The 16,978-nt window shown below is 39.9% G+C and overlaps 1 protein-coding gene and 1 long non-coding RNA gene across 5 annotated transcripts in view; one reads left to right on the top strand and one right to left on the bottom strand.

Annotated features, from left to right (window-relative positions):
* Positions 1-4,488: 4,488 nt before the first annotated feature.
* On the bottom strand, positions 4,489-9,382 carry LOC116662780. The gene is made up of 5 exons (XR_004318829.1): positions 9,253-9,382; positions 7,449-7,493; positions 6,589-6,715; positions 5,961-6,045; positions 4,489-4,671 (listed from the first exon to the last, which is right to left on the bottom strand). It is a non-coding gene; the product is annotated as an uncharacterized LOC116662780 (long non-coding RNA).
* A 76-nt stretch (positions 9,383-9,458) lies between these two features.
* The window catches only part of ZNF300 (zinc finger protein 300), a 28,934-nt gene continuing 21,414 nt past the window's right edge, over positions 9,459-16,978 (top strand). For 3 of the 4 annotated variants that reach the window (XM_014567314.2, XM_014567316.2, XM_032477125.1), the window contains exon 1: positions 9,459-9,591. The gene's annotated coding sequence lies outside the window, so the exon portion shown is untranslated. Of the gene's footprint in view, positions 9,592-9,833; positions 10,044-16,978 lie in introns of those variants that run through there. The other variant, XM_032477126.1, reaches the window with a different exon arrangement.

Here is a 16,978-nt window from a genome sequence, read left to right as displayed (position 1 = left end):
GGCACTCTTCAGTTTTTTCTGTGGTTTCAAGTTACCATCTGATGTCACATCTTTATTCCGCTAGAACTTCTCTGTTTCTCCCCTCCTTTGCACTGTAAAATATATTATACCTCTCTATATAGGTATATATAGGTCCAACAATTCACTTTTTAAAAACATTTATAGAGATACTGTTCACATACCATACAATTCACCTACTGAATGTGTACAATTCAGTGGCTTCAGAATATTTACAGACATGTGCAACCATCACCACAGTCAATGTTAGAACATTTTCCTTTAGCCATCATCCCCCTATCTCCACTTCCCCTCCTCTAGCCCTAAGCAACCACTAGTCTACCCCTTGTCTCTAGAGAATTGTGTATTCTGGACATTTCATATAACTTGAATCATACAATATGTGGTCTTTTGTGACTGACTTCAATTCACTTAGCATAACGTTTTCAAGTTTCATCTATGTTGTACTGTGTAATTCGTTCTTTTTTGTGGCTGAATAATGTTCCATTATATAGATATACCACATTTTGCTTATTCATTCCTCAGTTAGTGGACATTTGGGTGGTTTATACCTTTTAGCTATTGTGAATAGTGGTGCTTTGAACATTTATGTACAAGGTTTTGCATGGACATATATTTTCATTCCTCTTGGGTGTATACCTGGGAGTGGAGTTGCAGGGTTCTATGGTAGCCCTGTGTTCAGTCATTTGAGGAATTTGGGTGTTTTCCAAGTCGGCTGCATCATTTTACATTCCTACCAGCAGTGTATATTGTCTACGAGAAACTCACTGAAATATAAAGACAGATTAAAAGACAGTTCCTCCCACCGATCCCTATGACATTACTGTCATTCCTTCCACTTACCCATAGGCTATAATCAACCAATATATTACCATTAATCTTTTGAACAAACTTATTAGTTAGATCACTTAAGACTAAAAAAAAAAAATTAAAGCTTGTATTTTGCCTTCACTTATTCCTTTTCTAACACTCTTCCTTCCCTTATTATTATTTTTCATTATTATTTTTCCTTCCTTTATTTTGATTTTCTGACCTAGATTGTTTTCCTTCTTTCTGTGAAGATCTTTTAACATTTCTTGCAAGGCAGGTCTACTGGCAACAAAGTCCCTCAATTTTTGTATGTCTGAGGGGGCATTTCTCCTTAAACTTTTGAAGGGTCCAGTCTTTTTCTTTTTTTTCAGACACCACTTCTGACACCAAATATGGTTTTTCCGTACCAATTCTCCAACACTAATTTTAGGTTTACCTGGCTAGGAGTTTGGCTGAGGTTTATGTTTGCTGTAGATGTAAGAGGCTAAAATTTCCTCTAGTGCCCTTGTTTTTGTCTCCTCTGTTATCTTTAGTTTTCTCTTGAAACTCCTGCTCAAAGAGCATCTGAGCTTACAGTTATCTTAGCTATGCTTACACAGGCTGACTGATGCGATGGTACGATGTGGAGGGAGGGGAGCATCCTATAATCCTCTGATGAGGTACCAGTCTTAGTGAGGCTGTGCTCCTGGGCTGGGACTTAAAAGCGCTCTCAGCGTCTCCCACCCACCAGGTAAGACACTAAGTTTAAAGGGAGCTGGAGTTGGATATTTCTTTCCCTCCATGTACGTAAAAGGCTAGAGAGGAGTGGAACTGAATTATTTTCCTTCCCTCAAGTTAAAATAGCTTCTTTTGAGGCAAGCCCTTTCTTAAAACAGTTTCTTCCCTTAGGCTCTGGTTAAAAGTTTCTTCTGTTGCAAGTCCTATCTTAAAAAGAACAGAATGCTCTGGGGTATATTTCAAAATGGTTACTTTTCTGCTCCCTCTGCCAGAATTTTTCTCTGATTTTCACCAAAAGAACCTGGTAGGATTTCTGGAGGTAGGATTCATAAAAGTGTGGTGGTCCCCCTAAGACTGAACCCCGAGTTTTTAACTCTCAACGCTAGTTCGCCTTGAGTCTCCAGCAATTCATCAGTTACAATCTAAGTGTTCCTGCCGATACTGGCTCCACTGGTGAGCTTCTGTTCCTAGTAACCTCTCCCTATTTGCCTTTCTCTCTAGTTTTCAGGAAAGCAGTTTGTCCTGTGACCTAAATTCTCTGCAGGAAACAAGAAGAATTAGTTGTTGATTTCCACTTTGTTCAGATTTTTTTTTTATATATTGAAGATGAGAGTGGCAAGTTCTAAGATTTTCCTGTGTTGGATAAGAAACCAGAAGTCTGGTCAGTTTATTTTTCTTCGATCTTTTTTTCTTTCTGTTCTCAGATTCCATCATCTCTAATGATCTTATTTTCAAATTTACTAATTCTTCTGCCAACTTAAATCTACTGTTGATCCCTACAGTGAATTTTATTTCAGGCATTGTACTTTTCAACTCCAGAATTCATTTGGTTCTTTCAAATAATCTTATGTATTGGTATTCTCTATTTGACGAGTTACTTTCATGAGCATAGTTTCCTTTTACTTGGTTGCCATAGACTGGTTGGCTTACAAAACGGAAATTTATTTTCTCACAGTTCTGGAGGTTGGAAGTCCAAGATCAAGGTGCAGGCAGGGCTGGTTTCCTCTGAGGCCTCCCTCTGTGTAACTGCATCACTGGTATCCTAGTCCCTTATAAGGACAGCAGTCAGACCTAATGGCCTCATTTAAATTTAATTACTCTTTTTATGGGGGAGGGGTGGGTAACTAGGTTTACTTATTTATTTATTCTTAGAGTAAGTAATGGGGATTGAACCCAGGACCTCATGCATGCTAAGCATGCACTCCACCACTTGAGCTATACCCTCCCCTCTAAACTTAATTACACTTTAAAAGCCCTATCTCCAAATACAGTCACATTATGAGGCACTGGGGGTTAGGACCTCAACATACGGATTTGGGGGGACAATAATAATATGTAAGAAGGGGGTAATTTAGTCACCAAAAACAACTATTTAAATTGTAGTGAGTGTTGTAAGAGGCTATGGCCATTTTCTTTTGCTCACTCTCATATAATATCTAGCTCATATTTATGCACATTATGTAAATAACAACACCTTTACATGCTCTATCACTGAACAAGAAGTAGCAGAAGTCTTTTATATATACCAAAAAGCAACAGGAAAAAAGTCCATTTTACACTTTAGAATTGTATAGTATTCAGAATACAATTCATGTAAAAGAAAAAAGTCTTATTTAATGCGGAAAATCTTGATAGATAGCATTCTACATATAATACTTGTTTTACATTCACAATTGTTAGCTTCACATGTGCAATTCCAACATGTATATGATTATGTAAAGTGCGTAACATAATTTAGTACAGCTAGGAATATAATGCCCCCATATTTTGCAGATTTTCCATATGATTTTCCAATTTTGTTCTGATTAGTGCACTTATTAATATTTCAAAAGTCTTTGTAATCCACAGTGAGCATTTATCATTTAACAAGGAGGTGTACTTTCTGTAATGTTTTCTAGAAATACTTTGGCATCACATCTGAAATACGATTGCCACAGAAACAGAGCTATACATTTTTCTAAATATGTTGAATTCATAGGAGTCTTCTTATTAGGACATCTTGGTATCTAATAAGGTTTGATTCCTAGTGAAGGCTGTCACTGTAGTTTTTAGTTGAACATATTCCCATATTAGTTTCTCTTTTAGGGAACTCTTCCTTTGTGAGTCCTCTTATGGCGACAAGAGGGCTGAGCTATGTCGGAAGGCCTTCCCACACTGATCGCATTCATAGCGTTTTTCTCCTGTGTGAGTTCTGTGATGTATAATGAGGTCAGACTTTTCAGAAAAGGCTTTTTTATGTTAATTACATTCATAAGGTTTCTCCCCAGTATGGATTTTCTTATGTCTCATGAGGCCAGATACTTCACTGAAAGCTTTCTCATACTTGATACACATGCAAGGCTTCTCTCCTGTGTGTATCCTCTGACGTACAAAGAGGTGGGACTTCATGCTGAAGGCTCTCCTACATTAATCACACACATAGGGCTTCTCCCCAGTATGGATTCTCCAATGGATACTGAGGTGTGATTTTGGAGAAAGGCCTTCCCACACTCATTACATTCATAGGGTTTCTCCCCAGTGTGAATTCTCTGATGTTCAATGAGGTGTGACTTATGGGAGAAAGCTTTTCTACATTCAGTACACTCATAAGGCTTCTCTTGGGTATGGATTCTCAGATGTATAATGAGATCTGATTTCCTGCTGAAGGCTTTTCCACAGTCAGTACATACAAAGGGCTTTTCTCCTGAATGAGTTCTCTGATGTATAATAAGGTCTGACTTCTGGAAGAAGGCTTTCCCACACTCACTACATTCATTTTTTTCTTGCGTATTTTCTATTGCCACTAAATAAGTCTAAATAGTTCAAACTTTTACCATAATATGAGTCATATCTCTGGAGTCTTTGTTTTGAAGAAACAAAATCTGTGCTCAGATGACATCTATTTTCAAGTGCATTACAACTGTTACCCTTTTCTTTAGTCACAGTTTCCTGGTCAGTGAACACAACATGCCTCAAAAGTGCTTCTTGGTCCTCTTGGTGCCTCTCCATGCGGTCATCAACCTGCCAGACTTCTTCTAGAGTGAAGCATAATAAACTATATGTTGGTGAGTATTTCTGCTAATGTGGCTCATGACTTTTTGCTCTGTTGTGAGACTGAAGCTTTACTTTGACGCCAAATGTCCATATCTAAAAGAAATACCAAGGCTAAGTGGAATCTGTACCCCTGAGCTTAGCAGGAAAGCCACATTAAAAAAAATTGTACTAGTAGAAACAGAACCAGATAATATGACAATGAACATAACTATATCTGGCTATATGCAAACAAGACTTTGCAAACTGGGGAGAAAGATGGAAATAATGCCAAGGAGTAGTAAAAAGGAACAAAGACGAACAGCTGCGACTGGGTCAATGAGAAGGTCCATCTAGGAGAATTAAAAGTGACGAGGGTAAAATGGTGATTAGAGGAATAAAGGAAGGACTGGATGAGGAACAGAGAGATGTGAGCTAGTGTCTCAGCAACTCACTGTTGGATTGCTGTAGTTTAACCTTCACTTGTCTCTGCTTCCAGTGTCTTTGAGCTCTTGTCTATTCATCTATCAGTATGAAACTGATTTTTATGAAACCATCAATTCCAGTTGCAAACAGGAATATTTTTGTAGCCAGTGCTTCAAAAAGCCGTATAACAGTAATTCATTCCTCTATGGGTATGAGGGCCCAGGAACTCATGTTCAGTGAGAGGAAAACAGGCCATAGGATAAACCAAATACTACTTGACTCAGAATTAGATTTACTGCTGAATTCCGATTGCTGAGTGTACCATCTTATTCTATAATAGTTCACAAATACTGCATTGATCCTGATTTTTAACTGCTCTCTACCTACCATATATGGAAAAGACGTGAGGACAAATATTGTATGATTCTACTTATGTGAGGTACCTAGAATAGTCAAAGCATAGTTTAGGAAGTAGAATATTGGTTACAAGTGCCTGGGGGAAGGTAGAACAGAGAGTTATTTTTTAATGGGTACAGAGTTTCAGTTTGTGGTGATGGAGAGTTTTCTGGAGATGGTTGGTGGTGATGGTTGCAACAATACGAATGTACTTAATACTACTAAACTGTACACTTAAAAATGGTTAAAATGGTAAATTTTGTTATCTATATTTTGCCACAATTTAAAAAAAGAGAAAAATATCTCCTCAAGATCCTTAATGAAGTTGATAGGAATGACAGGCAGAATACACCTAAAAGGGAAAATGTAAGTCTCTAACAGTCATGCAAAAAAAGCACATTAATATGGGAAAATGGTACAGAGAAATGGTGTTAACTTATGTTAACTGTCGCCAGTTATTTCCAAAGGTTCAAGGCCTTTAGAAGAGCGTCTGAAGCATGTTTCTCAAAGACACCAGCCCTCATTGACCAGATGTGACCGTCATTTCATTCACTTCTATCTGCACAACTCTTCACCTAACTCACCTGGGTATCTCTCACTTGGGATTTTTCTTTTCACCATCCATGGTTCTTCTCCTTGTTCCAACAGCAGGCTTGGTGGTTTGACATCCTGTCAATGGAAAATGATATGGGATTTGGACCTAGCTGCCTGGGCTTCAGGTCTTTTGAACTCTTAACTTCATCAGGGACTGCCTGATAAAGGTGCCCATTTGTACCTAAAAAAGAGAAGTTCTTTTGTTTTTTGTTTTTGTTTTTTCGTTTTTGAAGAGAGGTTTTTTGCTTGTTTGTTTTGTTTTTCACATTTTTAACACTTTATTTTTTTTCTTGTGCTTTTTTTTAGTGGGGGAAGGGAGGCAATTAGGTTTATTTGTTTATTTATTATTATTTATTTTAATGGAGGTACTGGGGATTGAATCCAGGACCTTGTGCATGCTAAGCACATGCTCTACCACTGAGCTATACCCTCCCCTCTAAAGAGAGGATTTTAAACAAACATGTAGCCATGCCTCTTAAGAGATTGTCAGTCTTAGTCTACTGAGACTCAGAGTCACACTTTTAAAAGTGTTTCAAAGGACTGGCAATTTGGGGCAACTGAGAAAGGAATAGCAGTCAGCCAGGCACATGCCAATCAACACTGGGAAATGGTCCTCACCCACTGAGATGAGGTTGATACAGTTCTCCAGCATCACATCCCTGTACAGATCCCTCTTGGGAGGGTCCAGGTACTGCCATTCCTCCTGGGTGAAATCCACAGCCATAACCTTGAATGATCCTGGTCCCTGTAACAACACATTCGTATTCCAACTAAAATGATCTATATTGCATAAAATGTAAAACAAATTGCATGGCAACTTGTTCCTAAGCATGTTCATTAGTTGGTCATGCTTCCTGAAATTTAGCCCCATTTCATTTTGGGTGATATTACACTAAAGTGGTCACACCCTGTTTCTCTAGCACTGAGCTTTGATGCCTATTTGTCTAGTTTATATTCCATTTTGTGGGTGTTACAGAACTCATATCTGAAATACTTTATACTTGTAAAGTAATTACCCATTCATTTAGTAAGTCATTAAACATTTACTGAGTACCCACTACATGTACAGAACTGGTTGTCTTAGACACAAAGGATCAAATATTGGAAGCTGATCCAATTTGCAAATATGCCAAGCCATAGAAAAAATGCTTATTCAGTATCAAAAGTTATAGAATGAGAAGACACTGTTCAGACTGCTCCCATAAGCTTTTAAGCAAAGAATAAAATACTTTAATTCTCAATATTTCAAATTACAGTGTACTAAATATTTATCTTTACTATTTTTCATTTCCCTAGACTTGTATAACCAACAGTAAGAGATGATTTAATGTTTTGAAAAAATTTTTTAAAGTGACAGAACAGTAGTAACCAATGGGGAAAATCTCATTGGTTATTACAATTGCTTTGCACTATTTCAGGTCATGTGGTCATTTTTCACAATCTTGCATTACTCTTCCTGTATAGCAAAACTAACTTACCTGGGACTTTGTCATTTTCTGTAGCCCTTAGGTGAAGGCAGAGATCTATGAAGACAAAGACAGGATAAGAGACTGAGCCATGAGAGACCAGGTATGACTTGAAGATTCCAGAATCACTGGTGTAATAAACCCCAACAGAGGTACCCATACAAACCCATACACAGGGGCTTCGATAGTTGGGCTGAAGAAGCCACTCTGTGAGAGAATGTCCCTTGGGTCCTCTAACATTCATTGAGAGAAAACCACAGATTTTCACTAAAATTTAGATACAGGATATCTGTTGTAGTACTTTTTCACATACTGAAAGTTGAAACAAATTAAGGAACTGGTTAAACAAATAGATATATACCCCAGAGATAAATCTGCAGTCATCAAAAATGATATTGCTAAATATTTATCAGAATGTAAATGGTAGTTGATGCACACCCTTCTGAATCTCTAGCCATGACTTCTGTCGACCAGGGCTATAGGAACAGAGACAGTCTGGAGTCTGAAAGTAGGGTGTAGCAGTATGGAGTCCTCAGTGGGACACAGGAACTAGGCAGAAGCATCAACAGACTTGAAAATAGTGTCCACATGGTGAGATTCATTCCACAGTCCCTCTGGAATCTTCCCCAGGGGAACTGAGATGCAGGTGCCTGTGGTTTAAGCTGAAGAGCAGCAGAGTTCAGTCAAATGCTGTGCTTTAGGTTGGGAGACACGCTGTAAGGAGGAGGTGATCTGGAGACAAATATCTGGGCTTGAATTTACCTGATGGCTATTTGACCTTGGGCAAGTCACTTCACTCTTCTGAGCCTCAGTAAAATTGGAAATAATACCTGTGTTGTACCAGTGACTTTTATCTTTTTAAAAAAAATTAATGTAACAAATATATTTACAAAACAACCTAATGTTAATGTAAGTGTGTGTGGATGTGTGTGTGATGTGCATGCATCCATGCTAGCTGTTCCCTCTGCCTGGCACACACATCCACTATGTCATCAAGACTTTGCTCAGATGTCAAGGATGTCTCCCTGTCTACCTAATTTAAACTTAACCCTTTCTCCATTTCCCTTATCCTGATCTACTTTTTCTTTGTGTATAACACGTTACCTTCTAGTATACTATACAATTTACTGATTTATTATGCTTATTGTTTATTGACTGTCTCTACTCGCTAAAACTAAAATTTCATGAAGGCAGGGAATTTTGTCTGAATGGTGGTGTATCCCCAGCACCAGGGGACAGTGTTTGGCTCATAGATGCTCAATAGTCATTGGAAAAAATACGTATGTAGCAGTAGCAAGTTTCATAAAACAATGCTTGTCATATGGATAGGTATGTGATAGTTTACAGACTTTATTTCATTTTTTTAAAGGCTCACATACAAGTGTACATACTATAGTATTCCATTTATATGATCTAGAAAGGCAAAATTAACCTACAGAAATAGAAATTGGAAAACTGGTTGTTTCTTGAGCATGTGGCGAGAAGGACTGTGGAAAGGGCAGGACTTTCTAGGGGATTAAAATGTTCTGTATTTTGATGGAACGGTAGTCAAAAGGGTGTATACAACAAATTTTACATTTTTATTCTCTGTAAGTTATGTGCAAGTCATTCTATGTAAATTATAACCCAACTTTAAAAAAGTACTGGCAAATAAAAATACTAGTCTTGACTCACTAAAGAGATTTCATCACTCATACTCACTACTATACTGGGCTTCAGCCCATAGTTTGAAAAACTGACTTTCAGAATTGCTGTGGGGTTAAAGTTAAGACACCTTTGGAAAAGCAGAGAGCACTCGACGGACAACATTTCAGACCTTCAGTAAAGCTTGGTTCTCTTTCCACACTTTGTAGGGCGCTGCTCACTGAGGTGTCAGCCACTTGCGCGCTCAGGACACTGCTGGATGCGCTCCGGGCCGTGACACCTGCAGCACCCGCGCTCCGCGCCGGGTCCCCGAACCCGCAAGCACGCAGGCCCGGGAGTCTGCCCATCCGGGGCTCACGTACTCGGGCAGGGAAAGGCCACTGCAGCTTTTGACACACGCCGGTCTACGCCTATACTCCAAAGTCTGGCTGCGCCCTACTGTTTTCCTCCCTCATACCCGCGCCATCTTCCTTCCCACGGCGCACCTCCAGTCCCCACCAAGGCGAAACAGGTGAGGAGCTTAACCTTTCAGGACTCATCCCAGTCTGGGGGCACCGCCCTGAGGAGTTGGGGGGGGGCACACATGCGCAGAAGAAGTCGCCAGGGGTAGGCTCGCCCTAGCGTGTTCCCTCCGAGTGCAAACTACATTTCCCACAATGCCCGCGCTGCGCTGCTGCACATGCGCAGCGAGAGGCCAGGTGCGCGCGAGGTGGAGTCCCGGCGCATTCTGCCTGATTGGAGCGCTGCCAATCCCCTTCCCCTCCAAAGTCCGTATGCGGCTGACGCGCAAGCTCCGTGCGCCACGAACGTAGCGGTGGGGTGCGCGCGTACTTCGTTTGGAGAATTCTCCCCGTTGGATCGCGTTTGGCTAAAAATTTGGGGACTTAACTCTGGAGTTTGAGTTGGAGCTCAAGGCCTTTTGAGTTTCTTGCCGTCACCCTTTGCACTTCTCTGAGTGGGCCTGTGAGTATAAAGTTATGACAAAAAAGGGGACTATATCGCAGAGATTTCAGTAAAATGCCTACAAATTGAAGCTAACAATGGTTGAAGTTAGTATTCTGTGACCAAGTGGGATAATTCCTAAGAACACAGACACAAGTTTATATTGATTACACCAAGTTAATGACCAATAGCAAACTCATCTGAGTAATATTTAAAAAGAAAAATCTGAAAAAGCTTGGAGACGTTTTCCTCCACGTGGCAGTTCAGTATTAAGGAGATGTGTTATCAACCCTTTCAAATTGGGCCTCAACAAGGGTCCTCCTCAGAAGCAAATGAAAGCTTTATTCTTCTGTCAAAAGAGAGGTGCCAGCTCACGCTGTGGGTCACGTGCTCTCCTGAAATGTCACTAGCAGGCTGCTTTATAGGGTATTTGCCTGCAGGAGGAGGGCAAATTGTTCCCAGTGGGCGCAGGTGCGTCTGAGCCCGGTATCTCTGCACAGGTGCGCTGCTGCCATCTTGAACTGAGGTGGAATTGAGAAGCGTTTCTGCACACTCCAAGCCAAGCTGGGGTGCCGAGCACAGCGGCTCTGCATTGGGAACTCTAACCTGACGTGTTAGGTGCAAGGCCTCTGCGTGCAGCCCTCTACAGGCAAGTGAAACTAGACTAAGCGCTAAAGACGAGGTTAGACCTTGTCATGTAGATTCCATCTTATTTTTCCCGGAGACCCCAGTGACTTTTGCCAGTGACAAATCCCTCTTCTGTCTTTTGTCCTGTCCGTCGTTCTTGAGGGGCGCAAAAGGGCGGTGGTCTGTCTTCTGTAACTGCTTCCTGCTGAGTTTGGGCATCATCATAACTGGGAGTAGAGAAGCAGAGCTTTTCCCTAGCTGCCTTAGGGCGTGTTTAATTGTCAACAGGCCTCAGCGCTGACTGTATCCCGGAGCAATCACCATTTGAAGTTTTATAGATGCTAACCTTTTGGAGACTAAGGACACCAGACAGTTTAAGACACATAGCCCAAAGGTTAGCAAGAGGAGAGGGGTTATTAAGGGGAGGGGGAGGGCTTGTTTTACCCCTTCTCCAGGTTTGTTTGGCCAAATTAGGCTGGCTTGCTTCTGTTAGCCAAGTTGCTTTTTCTTGTAGCCTGGTTGCACTTTCTTCAATCAGGCCACTGTGGGTTCTGTTTGTTGTGGGTTTTGTCCAGCAAAAGTACCACTGCGGAAGAATGAAATTACTCAGACTTTATCAAGTCAAGAGAGTGAGGAGCCAGAGACCAACTCCCCAGGTTCCTCCAAAGCTCTTGTATTTATTGAGAATAGTTAAACAAAGAATCAAAGTAAAATATGTCATAGAGTGAGTAAGGGGCATGGTGTATGTACAGAGATGTACATCAGCAGTTTCAGTTCGTGAAAAATGGAAACATTATAATCTCTCAGGAAGTAGGCAATTGATAGTACAAATGGTTATTTTAAACCTCAAACTATCATGAGCAAGGTTATAGTGTCCCGAATGGAAACATTATAATCTCTCAGGAAGTAGACAGTTGATAGTACAAATGGTTATTTTAAACCTCAAACTATCATGAGCAAGGTTATAGTGTTCCGAACAATTGACAGTGAAAACCAGACCATCAGAGAATCTCCACACAATGATCAAAAGTTGTCTAAGCATGCGAAGCAGCCCAGCTATTCCCTGCTAAGGGCTAAGTCACAGTTTTCTGTGAGCAAGAGCAGCCTACTCTATCCACCTACGCCTGATTAGTGAAGCATGTCCTGCCAATAAGGGCAAGGGACGAGTTACAATTTTCCATAAGCACAAGCAGCCCTGAACCTATGACCTAGAGATAAGCAAAGCAAGCAAAGCATGTCTCTGCTTTTTGCGGCAATGAGACAGATTGTAGCAGATTCCTGCGAGCAAAGCAGCTTTAAGGCAACTAAGCTAAATTTCATAGATAAGGTGATGACTGGTACTGAGAGATCGGTCTTTTGTGCGCTTAGACATTTTGCTTTGAAGTAGCAGGATAAAGACAAATATAGAAAGCATTGGTTTTGATTATACATTTCTTATGTGCTTACATAAAGGTGAGAATATGATTTGGTAAAAACAATCGTTAACAATATCGAAGTTTGTTAACCCAAGTTTGCGCTCCCACAGGCCACTAGTACTGATGTAAAAGCAACATGACTTATTGACCAGCATACAGACCCCCTCCCTGGGCAGCTAGCAGATAATCTAGGACAGTCTGGTTACCCTAAAATCCCTACTGCTGGGCAAGGCATATACAGCTGCTTATCTTTCGCCATTTCTCAAGAAAGGAGTTTTAGGTCGGAGAGAGGTTCACAAGTGTAGTCGGGGTGGGGCGGGGCAGTGCAGTCTGTTGTCTCAGGTTGTTTCTCTGGAGGTTGGGGCTCAGGAGCCCACTTCACTTGAGTGTCATGTACACACGGAGTAATCCTGTGCAACTTCAGGGCAGAATGGATGTTTAGGATCACTAAGTGGGTTCCTGTCCCCTTAGGAGTGATCTGATCTTGTGGCCGTCCTGTTTTCCAGGCTTTTGGGTACACTCAGTGTCCTGGCTGGAAGGGATGTAGGGCCAGGTCAGCAGGTTTGGGCAGCACCTGGTTACCATGTTTTGTGAGACCTTTAATGCTTTCTCCTACCTGGAGAGCATACGTGAGTTGTTCCATTTCAAGGGGTTTAAGGAATCCCTTCTTTGAGGCTTGGGGAATGGGTCTACCACACAAGTTCAAATATACTTAAACTTATCCCTTGGGGCTAACCATACGTGAAGCAGAGCAATCAGAAGCAACTTAATCCTTTTTTTTTTTTTTTAATTTCCTAACATAGCTTGGCTAAGCACCATTTCAAGGTCTGATTGGATTGCTCTACTTTCCCCAGTGATTGCGGTCTCTAGGCTGAGTGTAAGTTCCATTTTATGCCCAGGGCACTCGTTATCCCCTTTGTCACTTGAGACACAAATGCTGGGCCATTATTGCTTTGTAGGGATCCTGGGAGCCCAAACCTGGGGATTATGTCTTTTAGCCTTAGCCACTTCAGCTGCTGTTTCAGTTCTAGAAGTGACTGCTGATACATGTAATTTCCTGATACTCTCAACGTTAACAGTGAAATCAGTCTGCCAGCCTTCTCCAGATTATATCCCACTGGTCTCAGTGGGTCTTATCTGGGGGCCTCTGGGCAGTCTGGTGTTGGGTTATTATTGCACAAATGGGGCAGGTCTCAACTACCCAACTGATGATGTTTTTGGATGCTCGGGTTATAGGGAAGCCAGTTTTATAAGGCTTCCTGCCCATAGTGAGTTCCTTAATGGGCCTCCCCACTGGCTTGGCAAGCTACAGTTTGGGGCATTAAGAAGCTACTCATGGCTCCCCAAATCCCTGTTGAAGCCCCATTTTTGGGCATTGTCTAATTCTTCCTTTGTGTAGGTTGGGGAATAACTGGATGCATCTGTGCTACACAGTATAAACTTGTTGTTTATCTATTTTATACATGGTAGTTAGTATCTGCAAATCTTGAACTCCCAATTTATCCCTTCCCCACTGGTAATCATAAGTTTGTTTTCTATGTCTGTGAGGCTGTTCCTGTTTTCTAAATAAGTTCATCTTTTTTTTTTTTTTAAGATTCTATATAAAAGTGATATCATATGGTATTTTTCTTCCTCTTTCTGGCTTACTTCACTTACTGGCTTACTCCAGGTCCATCCGTGTTGCTGCAAATGGCATTATTTTATTCTTTTTTATGGCTGAGTAATATTCTATTGTATAAATATACCACAGCTTCTTTATCCAGTCATCTGTTGATGGACATTTAGGTTGTTTCCATGTCTTGGCTATTGTAAATAGTGTTGCTATGAGCATTGGGTTGCATATATCTTTTTGAATTAAGGTTCTCTCTGGGTATATGCCCAGGAGTGGGATTGCTGGAGCATATGGTAAGTCTATTTTTAGGTTTTGTGTGTGTGGTTTTTTTTTTTTAAACATCACTGATACGTATATGGTAGTCTGGACCTGCTCGTGGTATCAAAATCAGTGCCTCTTCATATGGCAATAACAATGCATTTAATATTAACTCACAGATTAAGTCTGCAAATGACCTCATAACATTACTTTGGCTAAACTTAAAATTACACAGCAATTTTAGACAACACTCAGATAAACATAGATACTGTGAAGTGTGAAGCATTTATTTTATGGAGCTTAAATTATGGTAAAAACTATTAAGTGAAAACTGAAAATAAAAGTAAAAGCACTTTACAGTATAAAACTTTTGTTAAGGGTACCTTTTAAAGTCTTTATAGCACACTGTTAGTAAATTTTGTTTTTAGCACTATTATGGAATACCCTACTTTGTGTTAAAAGATTTTTGAAATAAGAAGATAGTGAAGTTTGCCATGTGGTTGTCTAAAAATCGAATAACACACATTTATATGTACAGCATCCTTAGTAGCTGCTAAAACGAATGTGAAGTTTACAGGATCTAACATCGTATACAGCGATAAACAGTAGAAAATACAGTTCTCCCAATGAAGGCAAAAATAGGACTTAAAAGAATCTAGTCTCAGTTGACTTTAAAGCATTCCTATAAGAAATACATGCATATTACACAAACAGTAAGAGCAAGTGTTCTACTAAGAAATTCATTTCCAGCTGGGAGATAACACAGCATTAGCCTGTAAATGGCAATGATCTCAGAAAAGCATATGTTCTTTTCTGTAAATGATAGAGATGTAAAAACAGAGAAGTGTCTGCCATGTGAAGAGTTAGAAAAAACACAAACCCTAACTTAGATATAAAGCTAAAAACTGAATGTTGGAAAACTGAAAACTGTGGCAGACCCAAAAATGTTGAATAACTGTCTTTCATGAGAGCTGAAAGTCTTTGCTGACACAAAAGTATTTATGTACAACTAAGGCTTACTGGTTAAATATCTGAGGCATATCTGTCCTTAAACATTTTATATACTGGAGGTGGGTAGGTGTCTGAGGTGTATTTAAAACAATAAGAATAATAGGTAATTTAGGTTGCAACCGGTGTAAAAACTGACAATTTAAAGCTTTATTAAGCTTTTTAAATTTTTTGATAGCTTCAGGGGTTAATGTACGTAATGAGGCAGGTTTTTTATCTCCTTTTAACAATCGAAATAAATGATGTAATTGGACTGTATATTTCTAAAAAAGGTCTGATCCAGTTAATGTGTCCTAGCAATTGTTGTAATTGAATTAATGTTATATAAGGCTTGATATCTAATTTTATATTGTGTGGCCTAATAGTTGGTGTGTTAATAGTTACCCCAAGAAACTCTCAAGGTTGCATTTTTTTGTACTTTATCTTGAGCAACAAAAAGGCCCTTAGTTTGTAAAAATATAACAGTTTTTTGAAATAATAGAAGGATATTAGGTTTGTCTTTCATAGCCAGTAAAATGTCATCCACATAATGAAAACAGCTTTGTGCAACGGTAATGAGAAAAAACAATTTTTTATGTCAATAACAATTAAGGGCCAAGAGTCAGGAATAAGTGAAGGATTGGGTAGCCCCTTCTGTAAGGGTCCCATAGGTTGCATTATAGCATTTATAGCATGCAAATCTTGCAATAACCTCCATTTAAAAAAATTTTTTTTCTTGATTACAAAAACAGGTGTGTTTCAAGGACTAGTAGAAGGTTTTAAATGACCCAACTTTTGTTGTTTTGCAACCAGTTTTTGTAATGCTTGTAGTTTTTCTTTAGAAAGGGGCCATTGCTCCATCCAAATAGGTTGTTGCTGGGTCCATGTTAGAGCAATGGGAATAATATTTGGGATAGTAGCAGCAGTCCCTATTAAAAAGGATCAATCTTTAAGATTAGGTTTTACTGAGCAAGAAGGTCCTTGCCCCACAGAGTGCAGGGTATTGGTACTATAAAAGGAGTTACAAAGGCCATTTTATTTTTAGGCCCTCGGACCTTTAGTGGGTGAGAACTTATTTTAGGTGCCATTAGTCTATAAACTCTTTGTACAGTAACATCAAATTTGTGTTTTTGCCAATCAGAAGGCCGATGAAAACTAGAAATAATAGTTTTGTCTGCTCCTGTGTCCAATAACCCCGTAAATTGCTTTTCTTGTATTGAAAGCCCTTATCTCCTCTATTATTTTTAGCAAATTTTTGAGCTGGTAAATAAGGTATTAAAATAATTTGAGCAATTTGAGACTGCTTAGGAATAATGTAATAAGAGGCATGAACAATAATTTTAATTTCTCCAGTATAATCATTATCAATAACACCAGGTAAAACTGTTAACCCTTTTAAGCCCACAGATGATCTCCCTATTAACACTCGAAAATACCCAGAAAGTAAAGGTCCCCAAACTCCAGTAGAGATTAAATAGGTTTTATTGCTGTTACTTATCAACTCATTATCAATAGTATCTAAACTTGTGCTCCCGGGGGAAGCTGCGATGAGGTCAGAAATGGTGGGATGGGACTTTGGCTGACAGTGATTTCCTATATTTGTTTTTGAGGGACACCTGGGAGGGTTCCCCACTTTGAAATAGCCTTTAAATAAATCCTCTGTTGTACTGTCAGCTGCTGTCCCATGGTTAGTTCGTGGCGCGCCTGATAGGCTGAAAGTCCCCGATATAAATTTTTCCCCTTACTTACATGTAGTCGCCGCGCTGATATCACGTCGGGGTTCACCAAATGTTGGTGTCGCGATATTATGTACACATAGACACTGTATGCGGAGAGAGCTGATGGCTACTCTGAAGCTTTATTAAGCTACACAGCCTTATATAGCAAAGAAGAACGACAAGGGAGATGGTTAACAGGCAGTGTCTGGCTCAAGGTCAGAAGACCCTTTATGTTTTGGTAAATCACGTTCGTGTTGGCACCAGCGAGCCTTACAGCTTATCAGGGCAGAACATATGAGAAATGGCTGCTTCACAACATTCTTCTTGGACTCAGGCGGC

This window comes from Camelus ferus, chromosome 3 (assembly GCF_009834535.1).
Source record: "Camelus ferus isolate YT-003-E chromosome 3, BCGSAC_Cfer_1.0, whole genome shotgun sequence".
Classification (NCBI taxonomy): Eukaryota; Metazoa; Chordata; class Mammalia; order Artiodactyla; family Camelidae; genus Camelus; species Camelus ferus.
The sequence above is the reverse complement of the archived record's forward strand: the minus strand, read 5'-3'. Positions and strand labels throughout refer to the sequence as shown.